Raw genomic sequence first — 8,746 nt, forward strand, 5'->3', positions numbered from 1 at the left:
CCTTAAAATGAGGCCTACTGGGTAGGCTATAGACAGTTTGACCAGGATCCTTATAAAAGGGGGCCATGAGAACAGAGAGTCTCTGAGAACATGTGAGTATGGAAAAGGCTGTGAGAAAAAACAGTGAGAGGACACCCATCTCTAAGCCAAGACGAGACATCAAAGGCAAAAGTAAGGCGGTGACACTGCCAACTCTTTGTTGTGGCACTCCAGCCTCAAAACTGGCCCGCAGGACATTTCTGTTGCAAGGGACACTCGGTCTGCAGTATTTTGCTACAGCATCCCCAACTGACTAAAGCAGTGAGTGTCAGTGGGATTAATTGCCATATTGTACCAGAAAATAGAGTCAATTATACCAAAGGCCCAGTCACTTATTTTAAATACCTAGCAATCAAGACAAAAAGCGGTCCAGACTTGATTCGTCAGTAACTCACACATTAACAAACATCACCTTCCTTTCCATGTTTCTGCTCCGCCATCTTCTCATTTGCATAGTGGCTCTGACCTCAGAGATCACCGTAAGCTGACACAATATACATGCAATTTTGAGGCGTAGCATTGGCATTGTCTGGAGAAGTTATTGCTCCTTGATTTCTTAGTTAAAAAAAAAATCATGGAATACACCTCTGCACTCTTTTATACCCGTCTTGTGGAGCAGAAATAGATCATGGCCGGCGGCTAACTGTATCAGTCAGAGTTTTTCACTGCTGTAAGGAAACGCCCCAGGAAACAAGTTGAGAAGGCGGGGATTTATTTTGCTTGCAATTGTCAAGGTTTTAAGGTGGGAGGGGCGGATGGAGAAGAGCATGTCAACAATGTCACATCGTGGCAGCTGGGGGGACAGTGTGGAGAATTCTCATGCCCTCTAGCTTTCTCCCTTTGCCCCCTTCCATTCTGTTTTAATCTCTTGCCTATGACACGGTACTGCTCCATTGAAGGGGAAGCCTTCCTTCTTAGTTCGTCGTCTGTGGACATGCCTTTACTACCCGTGCACTTTCCAATCCCATCAAGTTCTCAACCAAGGTTAACTCCCACAGTGAACTTGTAATCCCTGACCACGAAAACGAGGCTGTAGTGAAAGATCTACTCTGGATGAACACTGATGCCCAGAGAGAAGGAGGAGCTGAATAAGTAACAAGTACAACTAAAGAGGAAGCAATGAGGATAAGGAATGTATTTGGAGGAAGTATTCAACAGTTCCCCTCCCCCCAGATTTCAAGTTCATGTATGAGGTAGCCCAGGGACGTTTCAGCAAACATGTTACTGGACAGAGGTCTTTCTAAACATCCTCCCTGTCCTACCTATCTTATTGATATGTCCTAAGAAGACTAAACACAAGATTGGTATGGATTTTCATCTTCCTGGATAATTAAAAAACTAGACGTGTTATTTCATTCCTGCAGGTAATAGTACAGAATATGGAACTTACTCACGGAAAGCTCAGATAGTTGAAACAACTTCCTCATGACTGTGGGGTGTTAGCCTCCTGGGACAGTGAAAAAGCCTTACTACAAGAGGTCACATGATGAAGTGATAGACCAGGAAGATGTGTCAATTACTACTTTCCAAAGATGATCATGGATAGCTTGAGTTTATAGCAGCCAAAGCTTAGATTAAACTTGAGATTCATTCATTTTATCCCAACAATGTGTTGTGTATGTAGTATGAAAGGCCCTCTCTATGTCTGTCGCACTAGGAATCAGGGTCTGAGAAAGACAAATGTGCTCATTCCTTATTGTAAATAAAGTCTGAAGGATGTTTGTTAGTGAGGATGGGCTGAGAGGATTATGCTGCTGTAAACACCAAGCATGAACACCATCAGGATACGGGATTTAGTTTACATACATGAACATATATGCTAGCTTCTATCTTGTACCTGTGTTATTTGGAATATCTAATATCACCCTAGGACACCATCATAGGACAAGGAAGAGGTTTATGAGCTCTCAGTTGTCTATCATATGTTATCTCACAACCCTCTTGCCAGTACTGCTCACGTGACTTCTCCCCTCCACCCCCAGTAACAATAAGAAAAGCTGGACAGTGTCTCCCCACCGCCCCCATCCTCCAGCAGGGACACTTGGAAAATGGTCCATTTCCAGGACAGGATTTTGTAGAGAACATCTCCTAGAACTATGTGTTGTTTTCTAGCCACTTTTGACATTCTACCATGCAGGGAGTGTTTATAAAAACTCCATCTTAGTGACACTTTCTGCTTGAGGTGTGCTGTAGACTGTGACATATCTGTCCCCTTGCATTCAGGCTGCAGATATGAGAAGATAAAGAAGTCTCTGATGAAGAAAAGTGACATGTTTATTTCTTTGCCCTGTAGTGATGAAAGAAAACACCTGACTTTGTACCACTGTTTGTCTCCATTAGTGTTACTATTGCTGTGTTGAAACACCATGAACAAAGCAACTTGGGGAGGAAGACTTCATTAGGTTAAACTTTCTCCTTAGAGATCTTTACTGGGGGAAGTCAGGACAGGAGTTCATATGAGGCAGGGACCTGCAGGCAGGAGCTCATGTCAAAGCCATGGAGGGGTGCTGCTTGCTGGCTTGCTCCTCATGGCTTGCTCATCCTGTTATCTTATAAAGTTCAGACACACCAGCTCAGGGATGGCACCACACACAATGGGCTGAGGCTGGGCCCTCCCCCATCAACCACGATTTAAGAAAATGCTCTACAGGTTTGTCTTCAGCCCCATCTTATAGAAGGTTCCTCCTCCGAGGTGACTTTAGCTTGTGTCAAGTTGGCATTAAAATAGCCAGCACACCATTTTTCATTTTTGTCCTTAAGCATAACATCTCACGTCTGTGACACTCCCTTTTCAACAGGAACAACGATAGTAGTATTTACCCGGAGAGATATCGTTGTAAGGATCTTGCCAGGTCCCACCTGCTGACGACTCTAGTGAACGTAAAGGGCCATTTCCAGCCCCTTGAGACACAGGCAGCCAACGCTTCACGCTACAGAGAAAGAAAAAGGTCAAGATCAGGCTACGGAATCCCACCAATCTCTGAGCTCAAAATCCCACCAATCCCTAAACTTCCAAGATCAGGCCACAGAATCCCACCAATCTCTGAGCTCAAAATCCCACCCATCCCTGAACTTCCAAGATCAGGCCACAGAATCCCACGAATCCCTGAGCTCAACATCACACCAGTCCCTGTGCTTGCTCCAAAATTAGGCCATAGAATCCCACCAATCCTTGACTTTGCCTGAAGATCAGACCACAGAGTCCCACCAATCCCAAGCCACTCTGGAAATCCCTCTCCCCTCAACCCCATATAATGACTACCTCCTGCTTAGTTCTTTGCTGCTTCTCTCCCGAGCAGAGGCAGCCATCTTTTAGTGGTTTCCCTAAAGAAATATTCATGTGTGGTCTGTTGTGCAGTGTGATATTGTGGTATTTCTTGGCTCTTGACCGCCAGGATATCTTTCCCTTGAGAGCCGTAACACTTAAAGTCATGATAGTACACTTAAAAGACACATATGTGGTCTATATAGTATAGTGTTCTATATAGTACGTGGGTGTCTATATATAGTGTAGAGCAAATGTAGTTGAAATTCAGTTAAGTGAATCTTTTGAATATGGGTCAGATTTTAGGGTTTAATTCCTGGCTGTGATTTTATGTGATCCTCTTGTTTCAAGTGCAACTTGGTTGCCTGGCCTTCAGATTCTACTACGTTTCCATTTCCTACCAGGTCCTCTACCTATTACCTAGTTCTCCATCATCCAACCCTGTCAAGTACTTCCTCCTTCAATACTGCTGCAGCACACTTGTTTGAGAATTACCGACTTGATTATTGCAAAGTATTAGATGTTCCCCAGACCAGGCCAGTCCCTCTGGAAAAGCTATACTTTCTGCTTCATTGACACAAGATGTGAGTATCTGACCTGCTTTGACCAACAAAGGTGAATGGAAGTGATGTGAGCAGACACTTTGAGCACCATAGCATCCTTCCACAGCATCCCAATTTTTCTTTTACCCTAAGACCAACAGGCCACCTATAAAAGCCTCTGTTGTGTGACACTGTCCCCCAAACTCCCATTCCCACTCCACCTCCACTCACCCCTACTTTCTATCCCCTCATCCCTGCCTCTCTCCACCCGCCTTTATCTCAGATACTCCCACCCAATCCCTGGGCCTGGCCAGACTGAAATACTCCATTCTTCAAAGAGAAAAAACCGAAACCTCAAAACAGCTTCAGGAAGTCCCTGAAACTGATTAGATTCAATAGGCCTCTTCCTGGTAAAAGTAAACAATAATTTCATACAAACTAAGTTGCAAAGAAGACACAGCGATCAGTGGAGCAGCCTGGAGGAAGTAGAAACCAGCAGAGTTGCCTGGAAGAGGTTTGGATCAGTCAAGCCACCAGAGAAGGACAGTCTCTGTTAGAACCCTAGGTAAAATATGAAGACCTAGATGGAATGTTAAGGTATAGGTAAAAAGTTAAGGCCTAGGTAACAGTTAACTGGCTAGCCTGCCATTATAAGGAAATTTTTTCATATGTTTCTGCTGTTACTAGGAAACTTTCTAATGCCAAGATTGATTACATATTCTGTTATATTCTGTGTCCTTGGAAACCAATCATGATAGAATTCAGTAGAACTGTTTTGCATAGTAAACTATAATAAGCTTGGACCTGAACCAACCACCCAACAGTACTTCCTGCCCCTATGTATAAGCTTTTGTGCTATTTGCTTTTGTAAGCTGCCCCTGGCATAGACTCTAACATAAGACCTGGACCAATATAAAAAACTATTTGGAATAAGACTTTCATGTTGAGTAGTGGTCTAGCACTTGGCAGAAAGAGACAGGTGTGTAGATAACTGACACCCTGGTTGGCAAGTTGTGACATAATGTTAGACAAGTCCCATCCTGGTAGACAAGTTAAGACATGAATATTAGACAAGGCGAGTCCTGTGTCACAGTTGAATAGCCCAACCAATGGGAGCAGGATATGTGTACAACAAAGACATGTTATTCCCAAGAAATTTTCCTTATCTATAAATCCTGATTGGTGGAATAACTTGGCACAGATGATTGTGGATCTTTGGTCTTAAAAACCCTGTAGGATCTTAACTCAGGGTCATGATTCAGTACCTAAATTTGCACCATGGTCCTGGTCGGCCAGTCCTGGGGCATATTACTCTATAAACTATTCCTATCTGACCGAAATCAGTATCCATGTGATTTGTGCGGCAATTCCTGGACACGCAACCTGTTGATCTGTCGGCAGGTTTGCAATGTGCTCCAGGCTCTCGGCTCTGGTGACCTGGCACTACACTGGGCTATGCTTTGGTAACAGGGCTGTCCTCGAGTCATTTCTGCATCTGTAAGTCACCTTCAGCCATATTCCCATAAGAAACCCCAACAACTCACTGTTTCACTACAGTTGGACTTTGGTGGTATCTATTCTTCATTCTCTCATGGGCTTCCTTTTGGGGGTGAGTAGATGTACGTGTTACATCTTCCCAGAAAAAAAAATCTGTCTCACAGCAGTATCTCTTCAGAAATAAAAATATACAAAAGAGCAAGAGCTGTGGGGTGGTAGATAGATAGATGAGAAGAACATTGTAGATCAGGGACAGAAAGATTGTACAAACCAGAGTTCGGGGAAGATAAGTATGAAATAATTTCATCTGGATGTGAATTGGCAACTGCACAAATGAGCTCACTGTGTGTGCCCACACAAGACTTGTCAGCATTCCAGCATGGATGGGGAAGGACCTCATGAGACCCCATTCCTAGTCAAGGAACTAAAGGTAGGTGATTCCAGTAGAAAAAGTCCTACTTCTTTAGGAATATTGTCCATGGTAGATTGGTCAGCTCTATATCTATGCACATATGGGCCAGCAGCAATTGAACTAAGTGGTTTTAAAAAAGAGAGAAAGAAGTAAAGAAGAGGGCACGAAGTTAGGAAGGAGTCAGAGATGGCCGGAATCCTGGAGTAGCACGCAGGGTAGATGTGGTCAAAGGATGTGGTATTTTAAAGTAGTTTGCTAGTCACACAATATTCTCATTTACTATAGATAAAAGCCAAATCTAATGAGTTGGGTTCACATTATTTATTTTTACATAAAAAATTCAATGTGTGTATGTGAATAAAGTTATGAAAGAATAAATAAAAATAGCTTAGACTTTCTGACAAACAATAATTGGTCTGTTGTCTTGGTCCATCCAGTGGGTTTCTTCAGACTAGTTAAATTAAAAATCTTCCCATAGTTTCCTTCTTGGCATTTAAGCCTAGCTAGTCCCAATGAGGTTCTCCAGGGAGTTGGAGCTTTCCTGGTATAATTTATCACTTTTTCTTGCTCTAGATGCTGATCTATGACCACAGCATCTCTGAAGGCTTGCGCATCCTGCCAGCTTTTCCTAGACTTTCCCACATTGGAACTCTTTTCTACCCAAGACATTTTTATTTGGCCTGGGTATACAGGTCTATTTAATAGACATACAAACCGAACATTTGCTGATAATAAATTATAAAAAGATATATGAAGACGGTTTGCTGGTCACATAATTGTCTCATTTACTATAGATAAAAGCAAAACTTAATGAATTTTCTTAATGTTAAAAAATTTAAGTATTAGATAAATATTTGATGCGGCAACTTCAACACTTTTCGATATTAACCAGGGAAGGGACCAAAAAGGAGGCCCGGAAGGCAACTGGTAAACCAGAGACTCATCACCCAGAGTTGCTGCTTATCCTGAACAACCACGTCTCAAGATCAATTTTTTTTTTTTTTTTTTTTTTTTTTTTGGAGCTGAGGACTGAACCCAGGGCCTTGCGCTAGGCAAGCGCTCTACCACTGAGCTAAATCCCCAACCCCTCAAGATCAATATTGAAAGACCTTTAGGCACTTCCTTGTGTTCGTTGTTTTCTTCCTGTCTACAGCTTCTGGGCTGTGTGGTTGAGAGCAGTGGAGAGAACGAGGCAATGCTATTTCGCCACACAACTCCAGGGGCAGCATTTACAATGTGTTTATCTCGAAGGAAGCTGTGTCTTCCTTGCCCAGGAGAGGCGTCAACAGGAAGGAAACAGTGTTTTCCCTGGACCACTTGCAAAGACCATTCTTCTGTTTGATTTCTATTATATACTTAGCTCTCTCCAATTCCCAGGGTGCTCATTTGAAATTTTTTAATATTTCCCTTTTCTTCAACATGTTGACATAGGACAGAATAAGTAGATAAAGCTAAATGATTTTACTTTCTGTCTTTAAAGGGAAAAGCTCTTGGGCTAACTAGACTCATCTCTTTACACATGCTTTTTTTAAAAAAAAGAGTGCAAATCCTCTAATCTAACTTGTAAAACATTTAATATTTTGGATATACGGTTTTAATGACCATCCAAAAGTCACACTGGCCGGACAATGGGAGCTGCCCGGCTATTGTGTGTTGGTCACAAAGCCATGAGGTGGCCTTTTCTCTCGGGTCACGAGGTCACGTTCCACAGCATTAATTTTGCTGAGTTTCTTTGTTATAAATAACAAACAAGGTCATTTATTTTCATTCTCTTGTTTCTAATTGCATGCATGGACTCCACAGGATGAACTCCACAAACAGGTGGCTGGAATGCTGGGGAGAAAACTTGAAGCCGTTCCAGGAAAGAGGGCATGTCCCACTCTGGTGAAACAGTTTGATGAGGTAGAGATTTAGACCCTGCAGGAGACGCACCTGCACTGTTCCTGGAAACGCAAACACTCATCTGTTTGGCATGCACAGATCTATGTAAATTAAGGGAGATGATTTTTTTTTTTTTTTTTTGCAGCTAGTCCTCGGCTGCTCTCCGATCAAACGCAATTGTTTCTCCTTCCTCAAGACACACACTCTTTATTAGACTGGGGCTCTTCTCCACTATCTGTTTATTGTGAGTTCTTACAAGCTGATGGTGAGCTGGTTCTTAAAGAGAACATCCCATAGAAATGGAGACTAGGAGTGCTGAGGCCTTTCCAAGAAAGGAAGCCATGGAGATACATTTCCATGCAGTGCTCTTTGGATCTGTCATGAGGAGGTTTCATGTATATCTATTTGAGGATTTTCTCTCTTTCACACCCCTATAGGTATTCCTTAATGAAGAATAAACTCTGGACTGCGCCCCCCCACCCCATTTTGAGAGAAAATACTGGGTCTTCAGCCTTCATTGTTCAGTTGGGCTTTCTGGGCAGCCCTGCAGGGGCCTCCTGCTGTAAACTGGCTGGGTTTCCTCATTTCTACTCCTGTGGAAGCCTCCTCACCAGCCACCACTGCCTTTGTCTTTTCGAGGAAAAAAAAACCAACCTTTTTTTTTTACTTGAACAAAATAAAAACTACCTAGGATTTGTTTCTGGAGTGTAATTATAAACTTCATTGTGCGTCCTTCCTGGCTTTGATGCTTATCTCGGAGAGTTCAGTGAGAAATAAATTGTTTTTATGAAAACAGAGAAACCATTTGATAAACACGCTGTCTCTGAAAATTGTTCCTGCAAAAGAGGTCATTCTTTCACTTCAGAAAAATAGAATATGTTTCAGCAAACAGGCGGGACAGCAGCTTAGGAGTTCTGTGAATGGATTTTTTTCTTTTTAAAGGCAGATACACTGAAAATTGCACACCTCCTGATCGCGTTAAGGGTATTGGCTTCTAAAACAGTTTCATTGAAGAACGACTTAGACTACAAGCAAATGCTTGATGCAGTTCTGCTCTTATTTCTAGGAATTAATTTTCACTTGAGTACTTTTTGCTACTAGGTTTTTTTG

The 8,746-nt window shown here is 42.5% G+C and overlaps 1 long non-coding RNA gene across 4 annotated transcripts in view; it reads left to right on the top strand.

Moving 5' to 3' along the window:
• Window positions 1–8,341, top strand: part of LOC120098523 (uncharacterized) — a 44,416-nt gene extending 36,075 nt beyond the window's left edge. For 2 of the 4 annotated variants that reach the window (XR_005496792.2, XR_005496795.2), the window contains one exon: window positions 6,329–7,542. This is a non-coding gene — a long non-coding RNA (uncharacterized LOC120098523). The other 2 variants (XR_005496796.2, XR_005496794.2) reach the window with 2 other exon arrangements.
• Window positions 8,342–8,746: the final 405 nt, after the last annotated feature.

The sequence above is a fragment of the Rattus norvegicus genome, chromosome 19, assembly GCF_036323735.1.
Source record: "Rattus norvegicus strain BN/NHsdMcwi chromosome 19, GRCr8, whole genome shotgun sequence".
In the NCBI taxonomy this organism is placed as follows: domain Eukaryota; kingdom Metazoa; phylum Chordata; class Mammalia; order Rodentia; family Muridae; genus Rattus; species Rattus norvegicus.